We start from the raw sequence: 13,299 nt of genomic DNA on the forward strand, positions 1-13,299 counted from the left end.
TTTTATGAAATAATAAAAATGGAACTGAAGTTATGAAATGAGCAATCTCATTAGTTAGGCATGATATATTCATATGAAAATGTACATGTCTCTGTATTATTGCCTGGCCACCATTATGCCAATAGTGGCTTGTTATAATAACATGGTAAATATTCCTCTAGTTAAGATATCAAGAAGTGACAGAAGGAAATTGCATTTTCCTCCCATTTCTAATAATGACATAATTAATGCTCATTTAAAATAATTACCTGGGCATTGTTTCCCAGGAGTGCAGGTGCAGCACTCGCAAAGGCGCCTAAGATCCTCCGCTCCAGTTGGTGATGGTCCTTGCTCTTTAATTAGTTATTTGTTGAGGCACAGTGATCTGCAGGGCTTCCCTTTAGCGTCTTGGTGCACAAACAGAAATATGCAAGACTAATTGTTCTAGATACAGAAGGAAATTCTTGTGCTGAAAGGAGGAAGAGAAAGAGAAGAGAAGAGAAGAGTAGAGAAGAGAGAGAGAGAGAGAGAGAGAGAGAGAGAGAGAGAGGGAGAGAGAGAGAGAGAGAGATATTATGACATTAATTCCTCCTGCCTGCCTGGGCTTTGTTTCGAGGTTAGTTACACATTTCTTTGGGTTTGGCACTTCTTGCAGAGTTTGATGAGCAGCTGGGAGACCTATCTAGGGATTCATCTTTGATGTTCAGAGGTCATAAAGTATCCTCGTTAACAACTCCAGCTTTGAAACACAGCCTGTTGACTGCTTGACCACGGGCAAGTTACTTAACCTCTCTGAACTTCAGCTATAAAATAAGCATCATCCTTGTGAGTCCCCCACCGGAGGGGTGTGGGTGAAGTGAAATAAGGCCGTGCAGATAAAAGCCCCAAGGCAGAAGACGGCACCAGGTCCTGTCAGTTGTCGGCGAAGGCCTGTGGGTTGGGAGCTGCTCTGGGCAGCACCTATAATGCCGCCAGCATCGGTGCTGGGTCGGCCTCACTGAGGAGACTCGGAACCATTTCGCCTCTTTTCTTTTTCTTATTTTAGGGGCGAGGCAGCTGCAGGTTCTCTTGCGTCTGACTTAAGTATTAATCTCTGCAGTCAGAGTCACACAATGCCTCTGGATTCATTCCGGCCTCTCCTGTGTTGTCGGCAGTCGTGGGAACACTGAAGAGAGCATGTTCAGGGGTACCCCATGGGTACTGGCATCAGCTGGGGCACCCTGAGAAAAGGGGTGAGATAGCTTAGTGGCTAAAGTGCTTACTGTGCAAGATCTGAGTTCAGCCCCGAGAACCCACATAAAGGAAGAAGGAGAACACGGGTCCCCACTAAGTTGTCCTCCAACCTCCATATGTGTGCTATGAGTATATTAAATAAATAAATGGCTTAATTCCTATGCTGGAGCATTTGTGCACTTGTAGGGCACTCTGAATCAAACAGGATACCAATTTATTATCCCTCAGCCCCTTCTACCTGTATGAATGCAAAACATTGCAGGACGCGATGTAAAAGATTAGATCCGTCAGGACTCTTGATTGTAGATGCGGTAGTCGCAATGGATACACAAGGGCCTGGAGCCTTCTCAGAGCTGGCTCCTGGAGCTCAGCGATAGCCCAATTCCAGTTCTGTGCTCACGTGACATATTCCGGCTCATTTCTTCCAACACCGAAAATTAATGCCTGAATGTTGGGCCCATATTCCAGGTGGAAACCAGAGTCGAAGAGAGAAGGGGGTGGGAGATGCTACCCCCTCGTGGTGAAGATGGGTAATGCAAAAAAAAAATCACAGCAGAGGTTACAGTGCTTCAGCCTGTGTGCAGCGGCATGGCTGGTACATATTTATTTCTTATTTTTTTTCTTTTTTCTCCTGCATGTTGGATTCCAGGACTTGCACGTGTTATGTGTTCTTCAACACTGAGCTATATCACCAGACCAACTTAAAAAGGTTAAAACCAAGATTTATTCAAAATTCTGTTAATTCCATACATTTTTATATTCATAATATAACAGAATAAACATTTATATTGTTCATGTACATGCAGCTGGGCCTCCCTGTCTGGGGTATTTGCCTCTTCATACTTAGTTAGGTAAGAGTTGAAAAATTTTTAATTCTGCATTTGTTTTGAATATTCATAGTTGTTTTTTTCTATTTACTCCCTAAACAATACAGTATGATAACCATTTGCATTTACACTGTTTTATGTATTAGAAACCATGTGTAGAGGATTGAAAATATGTGGAGGGTGTGTGGGGGTTCAATTTAAACTGCAGACCATTTCATATAACAGACTTGAACATCTGCAGATTTCAGCATCTGTGATAGCGAGCTTGTCAGCTTGACACAATCACCTGGGAAGGGGACCTCTGTGAGGTGTTGTCTATATTAGGTTATCCTGTGGGCAAGCCTGTGGGGCAGTTGCCTTCACTGCATTAAATGAGGTGAGGAGACTTGCTCACTATGGGTGGCACCACACCCTAGGCAGGGGGATCTTGGATAGCATAAGAGTAGAGCTGTGCTGAGCTCTAGTAAGCAAGCATCCATTAATTCACTGATCCTGACTGTGGATGTAAGCGTGACCTGTTGGTTTAAGTCTCTGCTGCCTTGGTCTCCCCTCAGTGAAGGAGAGCAACCTGGAATTGTGAGGCAAACGGAACTCTTTCTCTCTTAAGTTGTTTTTGTCAAAGTGTTTTTATCATAGTGTCTTAATTAGGGTTCTATTGCTGTGATGGAAACCATGACTAAAAGCAACTTGAGGGAAAAAAAGGCATATTTCATCTTGTCCTTCCAGGTAATAAACAGTTCATCACAGAGGGAAATCAGGGCAGGAACCTGACAGCAGGAATTGAATCAGAGGCCATGGGGAGATGCTGCTTACTGGTTTGCTCCTCATCACCTGATATTCCTGCTTTCTTATACACCCCAGACAATCTGTCCAGGGGTGGCATCACCCATAAAGCTCTGGGCCTTCCCACATTAATTGCTAACTAAGAAAATGCTCCTACAGGCCAATCTGGTGAGAACATTTTCTCAGTTGTGGTCTCCTCTTCTCAGATGACACTAGTTTGTATCAAGCGAAAAAACAAAACAAACAAAACAAACAAACAAAACAACCAGGATAATTGACCCCTTGCCAACTTGACACACAAACACATCACTCTTCAATTGTAATATTTCCTTTCTTGTTCATTCCCCAAGATCTCATAAAAATATCAATGTCAATATAAAACACTCCAAACTTTAAAAAGTCCCACAGAGTTTTTTGCATCAATTCAAACACTTAAAAAATTTAAAGCATCTAAAATCGCTTTCAAAGCTCAAAGCCTCTCTAAAATAAAGTCTCTATAAAAATCACAAAAATCTCTATAAAATTCCAGTATCTTTTAACTGTGGGCTCCCATAAAATCAAAAATAAATTAAATAATTTCTTACTCCAAGAGGGAAAAATCGGGGCACAGCCAAAATTGGATCAAACCAAAACTAAAACTCAACAAACCAAAACCAAAGTTTAATCCTTGTCAGAGACCAACTCATAATCTTCTGGGATCCAAGTGGCCTTGGCAAACCTGCCTCTCTCCTTTGCCACCCCTGGCATACACAGCTTCTTTGGTAGGCTTAGGCTTACTCTACACCATGACTTCTGTTGTCCTTGGTGGTCATCCCATTAATGGGATGCTGAGGTTGCCATTGCAACTAGGTGGCACCTTCACCAATAGCTTCTTCTTGAGTTTTCTTTCTGAGTTCTGACACAGCCACATAGTGCCAAGCTTCAGCTTCTCTGCGAGACGCCCTCAATCCAGGGCCTTCTAGTGCATTTGAGGCTGTCCCTTCACAATGGCCTCTCCTGGCCTCTCCCTGTGCCATGCTTCAAAACCAGCACCACCTGGGAGAGTCTTGCACATTACCAAGCTTTTAAAGGAAACCCGTACACATCACCAAATTTGGTTGTTGGCTTAAGGTACAGCCTTGGCCCCTTCTGGACCATAGCTTCTGTGTGCTGACCCTGGGGAAACACCTCCCAGAGGATTTTGCGTCAATGATGACTATCTCTTCTTAATCACAGATGATTCTTCAGCCCTGGCAGACCAAACCCACTGATTCTCAGTTGAAAACATCACATAAATAGTCCTGATAGAGTCTTTGAATAACTCTCTAACTTGCCCCTGAAACCTCCCAAGCTGGCCCGCCATTGTCTGTATTGCTCTCAACATTCTTATTTTCCAAGATCCCACAGAACGGCCCACTGGACTGTTCTGAGCATTGAATGGCTCACAGTGTGCATAGAAAATACACACTTACCTCTTACAGAAAACATCATGACAAGAAAAATTATTCAGACTTTCTCATCCTCCATGTTTTTTTAAATAGTAGGGTGAATCTTTTGACTTTATGGTAACAGTAATGCTATTTCTTTTAGCACAGCCTTTGGGTCCCTGCACTCAGAAATACTTCTGAGACAAGATACCACCTCCCTTACAACCCCTCCATCTTCCTCCTTTGGGTGCCCCTTCTAAAATCCCACTCTTGCTCTGAGCACACAGCAGACACACCTGGGGAACCTACGGCTCACAGGGGAGATGAGTCCTGGCTTTTGTATATGCTTGTTTTTCTGAGTTGTCCCCATGAGAGACATGTGACAAGCCAGCAACAGCAGCAGCAGGAGCAGGACCAGAAACAGCATGGACCATGTGGCTAGCAGCCAACCTATGCCTACTGCTCTCTGGAGGGTGGGGGTGGGGTGAGGTTAGGGCTCCCTCCCTCCTCCATCTCTCTTTCTAGCTCTTGTTCTCTTTCTCTCCCCCCCCCCCCCCAAAGATTTGCTCCTTTCCACTGCTTGTTTGCCCTGCTCTACTTTTCTTTGCCAGGTCAGGGTCACGGGACAGAGAGACCCGTCGTCTCTGCACGTTCCCTTGTTTCCTGGCTGAACTTCCTCTCTGGAGCTGTTTCTTGGGGTCACAGCCCCAGCCCCACTGCCTAGAAAACTTTAGTTCCTTGCAGGCTGACGTGTGAACACCTGCTGAAGGACTGAACAAGCGAAGGCGTGAGTGAATGGCTGAGGAGGCCCTAGGACGACTCCATCCAGTGTCTGAAGCACATCCTCGTCTCCTCTTCCTGGTGCAAGGAAACGCTTCAGTCAAGTCTGGAGACAGCACACGACATGGGGCGGTTACACTAAAAATTGGGAGTGGCACAGCCCATGGCCTGGCTTGATGATGATGATGACAATTCTATGAATGTGACCATGCGTCTAATCTCACCAGCTTTTCTGAAATTTATACACTTTAAAGTGTATACAGATCCTTGTTTGTCAACTGTGACTCAATAAAGTTACTCTAAACAAATTAAAAAATAAGCAGCGTCCTTTAAAGACAAAAGCCATGGAACAATCCATGTAGGGCCTTCCCCTCCCGACTGCCCTATCCTTCTGTGCAGTTTGGCTCAAGGACCTTTCCAGCTAAGCGAGGTTTGACTGAACACCCTGTGTGGTGTTGGCCAAACAGCTTCTGGGTTTGAGCTAGGCGGGGCTGCGAGGCACAGGGAACAAGAGGGAGCCTGTGCCCTCCAGGTGCTGACAAGCTCAGCAGGGAGGGGAAGGACACAGAATACTTCTAACCCAGGCCAGGGTGGAGGGCCAGTTAAGCAGAGCTGACAGCCGTGAACCACGGCCAGGAGCGTCCATTACATCAACTCTTGCCTGGTCCAATTTATCGCCACCGCTATTACTAATCTAATAATAATATTAATTCCTACTAGGCCGGCCTTCTTTGGTATCAAAGGGTTATTTTTCTACTGCCAAAATTAATGATAGATGAAAACAACCCCTTGGAATTAAAAGCAGTTGTGCTTGCTGAAGGTTGAGAGGGGCAGGGGTTTCCTGCGGGGTGGGGGTAGGGCTTCTGAGTTCTTCTTTTAAGGACCGGGGGTCTCCCCCCTACTCCCACCTCCTCCAGCCGAACATCTCAGCATATGCAAAAATCAAAGTCACATTGGGCCTGTCTCTATCAGCTCTGCATTTAATGTTTAACATATGGGAGGGAAAATGTCCTGAAGCTTTTAGAAGCAAATGAAGACATGCATTCCAGGGTTGTGGTGGGGACTGAGACGTGCCTGGCACTCCCCACATTACCCAGGCTGTGCCAGCGAAGGTGCCTCTTGCCACCCACAGAAGCCCTCAGCCGAGAGCACTTGGGGCTAGTTGGCTTCTCTCTCCAAGGCTCCTGGGTTTCAAAAGCCATCAGCAGGATGGTAGGGACTTCCGGCACTTTCCAGCCTCCTCTTTGTTGGGCTCTGTTAGCCTGGATCCACATCAGGATGCTTGTCAAGCCAATCTTGGGTGGTTGGGCAATATGGCTGCTGCTATAAGATGTAGGGAACTGGATGTGCTAGACAGGAAACCGGAATCCTGTGACCAAGAGGAGAGGGGACTTCTTGAGCGAGGATCACATGGTCTCTCAGGAACCAGAGTATAATTGTTTGGCTCCATCTGCTTGGGTAGAGCATCACGGGGATGGAAGCTGCTCACTTCATGGACCCCAAAGGTCCACTCCCTAGTGACAGTCTTCCTGTAGCCAAGTCAAAGAGAGCTGAGGCAAGCAAGCACAGGAAACACCTTAGCAACCTGAGACTCACTTGGCTTGGGCTAGATACACATCCTTCTTCTAAGGATGGACTTGCTAACTCCGCACCGTCACCTGCATGTCCTATGCAAACAGACTCCCCTCTGAGTAATGTACCTAGCTAACAACCTAGGACCCTTTACTACACAGGGCTATGTTTACACCCCACTCCAACTGATGGAATGAGTTTCTCCTCCCTTTGAAAACTCACAAAAATGCCCCATACCCTAGGTATCACCTCTTCAAACATATTCCAGATATATTCAAGCGTAGAGCTGAACCGGAGGGAATCCAGCCAGGGCTAGTTTTTGGTACATGTACAATATGGTAAACTGGACTTTTAGGGGGGAAACCTATTTTTCAGTTTATACCTATGAGTATGTGTGCATATGATTAAAATCAGATACATGTGGATGGAACATATGCAGTGAGTAAAGGCTCATATAATGCAAGCCTGTCAATCAAAGCAGAGAACCACCTGTGTTATGCCCTTTAGCAACCAAACTCTGCCTTCTCTTGAACCCCGTTAAAGAACTCCAAACAGTAACCAGGGCCCCTGAGCACTTGCATTCAGCTGTTTCTCTTGGCATTATGATCTTATGATTGCTTTGTTTCTGAATAGATTCCTTACAACTTTCCAATGTGTGTGAGCCTCTTGTTCAATTCTTTAAGATGCCAAGAACCTGGAAACACCTGGTCCAGACAGGAACCACTGTTAACAGAGCCATCAGCTGGGACCACATATTTAAACTGCAAGCCTGTGGGGGGCGATTCAGATTCAGCCCATAGACTTCAGGAGCCACCAGTGAAAACCCCCTGCGCAGTCAGGGTCTGTGAATGATTGAAATGGTTTCACTTTCAGCATCACGGTAGCATCCCCTTACCTGCAATTTTACGTTCTCGAGGGCTATGTTTCCTACAGTCTAAAAGGTCTTGAGAGGAAATTCCCGGTAGCAAAAAAGGTCTAAGTTCTAAGTTGGGTGCCATCTGAGGAACTTGATGAAATATCCCCCTATAACAGAACTCATCACCCTGCCCTGGCATCCACACGTTCCATGCTGCCCACTTGCTTGTGAGCCATTCTGCAGCTGTTGCAATCCTCAGGACACCCACCACCATACCTGTAGAGACATCCTGGCTGTATCCTAATGGTCCCAAATGTCAAATTCAAATATGACAAAGAGAAGCCAGAAGTGGTTTTTTTTTTTTTTTTTTTAAGTAAAAAGGTGAAAGTGCTGGGTAGTTTTGAAAGACCACATTCCGTTAACAACTCGTGGCTTTGGTATATTGTAACTGCTCCACCTGACTGCTGTTGTTATTTTTCACTGAGCTTCACTTATGAGTGGAAGCTCATCACAGGTGCATGTATACAGGGAAAGCACCCACATATCCAGAGGTTGGTGCAGTCCTCAGTTTCATCCAGCCACTGGGGGTCCTGGCATAAATGACACAGTGGGTAATGGGGACACTGCTGTGTATACAAACTGAGTGGGTGGCAGGCTTCTGAAAACCAGGAAGAGCCTTCGTCCCAGCCAACAGCCACTCCTCAGCTGCATCTGCTGCTGGGTGGAGCTGCCCTGGGCTCCGTCAAGGGTCTGGATTCTCATACAGTGGAGCTGCCCCCATGAAATGTATCTGGGGGCTGTTTGGATACCTTCCACAAGCTCTGAGCTCCAATTTCCATGAGATGTTCTGGGTCTGATGTACGTGGCCCCAAGATCTGTGAGATTATACACCAGGCTTTGCCACACAGACTCCTTTGCAGCTGTGTGGCATTTGACACTGCCCTGAGTGCTTTACATCTACTATAGAATGTGGTAGAGATGGGTTTTGATTTTTCTCTGGGGCTTGAATATGCGATTATGATGCATCATAAATGCCGGCACATTTGCAGACACTTTCTCCACCCCAGTTACATCTGTCCCCATCTTACTTTTGGACTGGGCTGGAACTGCTTGGCCCATGCAGTCCATGGGGAAGGGCATCAGGCAGGTCCTGCCATATCCTTCTCAGAGCCCTGAGCCTCCGTTTAGAGGGACTCAAAGACCATAAGGAGTGGCAGGGAGGGACAGCATTATCTGTGACCATTTTAAAATGCGTATTTGTCAATGAAAGTTTTAGTTGCAGGTCTGGTCAAGTCAGTAATGTGCCTGGTGCACTGCCTGATCCCCAATACCTATGTAGAAATAAGGACACCCTTACATTTGGGTCCTCTTTAGAAATGGACCTCAAAAGAAGCCCTCGGGTAGACATGCACCTGGCCCAAGGCAGGACCAGCTGTGATTGGGATGAGGCTTCTTCTTTTTGCCCCTATGTCCCCGGAATGTTCAACGGAAGTGAGGGTTTCTTTCGCTCTTGGTCTTAAAAGAAAGCATTTAGTATAATTTTAGTTTTGATTTTTTTATAGATACCTTTAAATTTTTCCTTCTATTGATAATTTGCTGAAAATATTTAATATTTATGGTTGATAAGCCTTAACCATTGTTTTCCTTGCATTTATTAACATGAACATAAGACTTTTTTCTTTATCCTGAATTATTGATTTTTTTTTTTAGGCATTGAGCCAACCTTGCATTCCAATGATAAGCTCTACCCAATTGTATTATTTTTTTATATGTTGCTGGGTTCATATATCGAAGTTTCATTAAGAATTTCTGTGTTCATATTCTCCAGGGGCTTTGTTAAAATTTTTTTTCTTTTTTCACTGTCTGGCTTGTGGATCACAGTAATACTTTACACATAAAGAGAGTCAGAACATCTCTCTCCTGTCTCATTTTCTGAGTCTGTGAAATTTGTATTTCTTCTTTAAATATGTGGGGATAATTTATCAGTATGGCTGTGTGAGTCCACAGTTCTTCTGTGGGGCAGCTTTAAATTATAAAACTTAACATTTTTAATAGGCAGAGAGCCTTTTGAATATTCTGTTTTATCGTCTGTCAGTTTATTAGTAGTGTTTTTAAAGAAACTTTATTCATTTTATCTAAGTTACTTAGTTTTAGCATAAAAGTATTAAAATATTCCATTACTATTTTTAATATCTGCAGGAGCCATAATGATATAATTTTTTCCATTGCCAATACTAGTGATTACTCTTGTGTTTAACTCTTTTTTCTCTCTCGAACTTTCTCTTTTGAGATAGTCTTGGACCTTTACCATATTTAATGATCTTTAGAAAGAAACAACTTTGTCTTCAGTAAGTTTCATTTTGCTTGCATATTTTATATTTAACTGTAGCCATACACCTTTATTTCCTTCTGTCCACATTGGGGTCAGTGTTGTATTTAGTCTCATAATCTTTTGTTGTGTAAATTTTAGGCCATTCTCTTTATCTAATAAAAGCTCATAGAACGGGTAATTTATCTACACAGTCAGCTTTATTTGTTGGCCACATATTTCTGTGTAAGGCCCTTATTGTAATATGATGTTAACAATGCGTTATTATTTCTTTGAATATATTTGACAATCCGTTGCTTATTTGGGGTGTATTGTTTAATTTCTGTGTGGTTAGGGGTTTCTCTGCCTATACTTTGTTCTCTTTTCTGATTGGTGTCCGGAAAGCACATCCGGGTAGGCAGCTGGGCTTAGCTGCCCTATGCTTTTCTTCCAAGAAGGATAATGTGAAAGATGGAAGGTAGAATAAGCAGATAAACAAGGAAAAGCTCAATGAATATTTTGCAAATACGTTACGTGACCTGATCACCTTGAAGTTTGATTCATTGTTTTCCTACACTGTCTACGGAGTTGAGCGCCTGCATTTTATTTGCTGAAGCAGGCGGCCTACGACGTCGTTAGGTCCTCACCAGCTGTCCTATTAGAACACACGAGATTTCTGGTCTTTTTTTTTTTTTAACCTTCCGTATTTCTAGCCGACAGAAGAAGGGAAAGCAAATCCTGGTAAAGGCTGGGGCCGGTTATTTTGCTGTGGTTTGAAGCTCGTGCCTCCTTCCACAGTAGGTGTCCTGGAGTTCTCACAGAAGGCGGTCACTGCGACCCGCACTGCTCAGGCCTTCCAGACATCACAACCAGCAGCTCCGCAGGTCGCGCTGTGAGAAAAGCTTTCTTGGTCGGATGAACTTGAGCAGTGGCGCGGTCTCCAGCTGCCTCCTACAAGCTTCCTGGCCAGGGAGACTTTCGGACTGTTCTCTCTAACATAATGATGCGTTGTTTTATTAAATTCAATGGTTCTCATTTGTATTTGACAAATTGGACCCTTCTGTTGTTCTTGCCCTCATAATACCTCAGAAGACACAAATCCCACCGACCTTCACTGACCACAGACTCCGGATGTAGCTTGTGGAAATGTCTTCTATAGCTTCTTCTAACTGGGTCTTGATCCCCCACACACAGATGATGCCAAACTTCACCCTCAAGAAAACACTTTCCCCCAATGTCCCAACGCACTGAACAGCACACACCCCACAATGACATCTACAAGGGCGTCTTTTGCACAGCCAAAATAAGTGTGGATTTATTCTCTCATTCGCCCTTCCCCCACTACACATAAAACTGCACCTTTGTTTTGTTTATTTCTATAACAATACCTAGAGACTGAATTTTATAATTTTAGTTACTTGATCAAAGGGCATCTTTTCAGTTCTGAAAAATACTGCCAACTTACTCTCTCGAGTCATTATATATTATTTTCTCCTGAAACATGCCTATTACCCATTGTCCTTAGCAACCGAGCAGATTTCACTGGGACTTTTGCCAATCTGATAGGTGAAAAACAGTAGCCTGCGCACTTTTTATAAAAACCTGCACTTCCCTTGTGCATTTTGGCCTGGTGTTCTTTTTCCTATTCCCGGAGATAGATTCTACATAAATTTTTTATTTTCTTTTCTTTGTAGGCCTTGAAGAAATGTGAAAAAATATTTAATCCAATATATTAATCTTGATTTGTGTGCCATACCCTTCTGCGAGGAGAAAAATACTACCCAACATTTCTTTCAGAACTCTTAAGGGTTAATATCCACTTTCTCTTTCCCATCCCCAACTGTGTGTGTGTGTGTGTGTGTGTGTGTGTGTGTGTGTGTGTGTGTGTGTCTAACCTCAGGAATTATAGCTCAGAAAATTGCCAATCTTAATTTTTAAGACAGGTTCTTTCCCCTTAGGGACCTGGCTTTCTCTGTTTGCCAGTTAACCCAGCATTAGGTTTTCATTGCTGGGAAGAGACACCAGGACCACTGCAACTCCTATAAATAAAACTTTTCATTGGGACTGGCTTACAGTTCCAGAGGTTTAGTCCGTTATCACCCATGGCGGTAAGCTCGGTGTCCTGCAGGCAGACAGGGTGCTGGAAGAGCCAGGAGCTCTGTATCTTGACCTGCGCAGAAGACTGAAATTCCACACTGAGCAGAGCTTGAGCGTAGGAGACCCCAAAGCCCGCCTCCAAAGTGACACACTTCCTCCAACAAGACCACACCTACTCTAACAGGCCACGCTTCCTGTTGGCCAAGCATTCACACACATGCTTGTATTGGGGGGAGGGGGAGGCATACCTATTCAAACTATCACACAATCTCCTCATCCCATGACTTAATTTTTTTAAAATACAAATACCCGATCAGCTTTGAATTTCCTAGGTGTGGTACGCGTTTTCTGTCTCCACTTCTTTCTGAAACTTTACTATTATTGGTTTTCTTCCAAATGAATGCGGTTACCGGTTCTCACACCGGTAGAGCATTAAATAAGACTTAGATTGGCTTACAGAATGTTGTTCGGGCAGTTCAACAACGGCTGCCTCATACTGGAGAGGCAGGGAACCTAGGAGCTGCTCAGTCCACAAGCTCGCACTAGAGACCTGAGGCTTCCTGGAGAGCTGCTGGTCTTCGGTCTACACTAGAAGCCTGAAGGAGCTGATGCTAAGCCCAGAAGAGAAGCTGCAGCAACAGGAGACGTGAACAAGGCAGAGGGAGCGAGTGCAGACAGGCAAAGAGCAGTTTCAAACCACGTAATCAAGAAAATCCCTCACAGGCGCGCCCAGCAGCTTGCGTTTAGTTGATTCTGGACGCAGTCAAATTGACAACCAGGGTCAGCCATCACACTCCACTCGAGGTCTTATAATCTTTAATTATAAGGTTTTTTTTGACGCACCAAACAAGGACCATGCATGGAGAGGACCCAGGCTCGCCCCACTCTCCTCTCAGATGTAGCCGATAGGCAGCTCAGTCTCCATATGGGTCTCCTATTAAGGGGAGCGGGGGCTGTCCCTGCCATAGACTCTTTTGGCTGCACTTTGATCACTTCCCCCCTGGTGGGGTGCCTTACCACGCCACAGAGGAAGGGGATGCGGGCAGTCCTGATGAGACTTGATAGGCGGGGGTCAGTTGGTAGGGGAGAAGGGCTGTTGTCTCAGAGGACTAGGGGCGGGGCATAGAGGACTAGGGCGGGGCATAGAGGACTAGGGGCGGGGCATAGAGGAGAAGAGGGAATGATTGTGAGGCCAGGAGGAAACAAGGAGGGGGCTACAATTAGCATGTAAAGCAAATAAATTCTTAAAAAAAATAAATTAAAAAATTTATAAATTAATCATGAGCCAGAAAAATATGGCAAGATAAATTCACCAGCTCACAAAAAAGAACACGTGAGTCCAGATTATATTGCTGACTAACTGAGAGAGACTGGCGTGGTTAAGGTGAGGATGGCCCCCACAGGCCTGTTGTCACCTTGACTCCGTTCCTTCCCCAGGGCCTGCTTATAGTTTCCCAT

General features: G+C 44.7%; 1 long non-coding RNA gene across 2 annotated transcripts; it reads right to left on the minus strand.

Moving 5' to 3' along the window:
• Positions 1 to 5,985: 5,985 nt before the first annotated feature.
• Positions 5,986 to 12,957, minus strand: LOC311582277. 2 transcript variants are annotated; one of them, XR_014774063.1, is made up of 3 exons: positions 12,859 to 12,957; positions 11,818 to 11,926; positions 5,986 to 6,377 (listed from the first exon to the last, which is right to left on the minus strand). It is a non-coding gene; the product is annotated as an uncharacterized lncRNA (long non-coding RNA). The 2 variants fall into 2 exon arrangements; XR_014774064.1 differs by lacking the exon at positions 12,859 to 12,957 and adding an exon at positions 12,151 to 12,251.
• Positions 12,958 to 13,299: the final 342 nt, after the last annotated feature.

Source organism: Acomys minous, assembly GCF_964271855.1.
Source record: "Acomys minous genome assembly, chromosome: 14".
In the NCBI taxonomy this organism is placed as follows: domain Eukaryota; kingdom Metazoa; phylum Chordata; class Mammalia; order Rodentia; family Muridae; genus Acomys; species Acomys minous.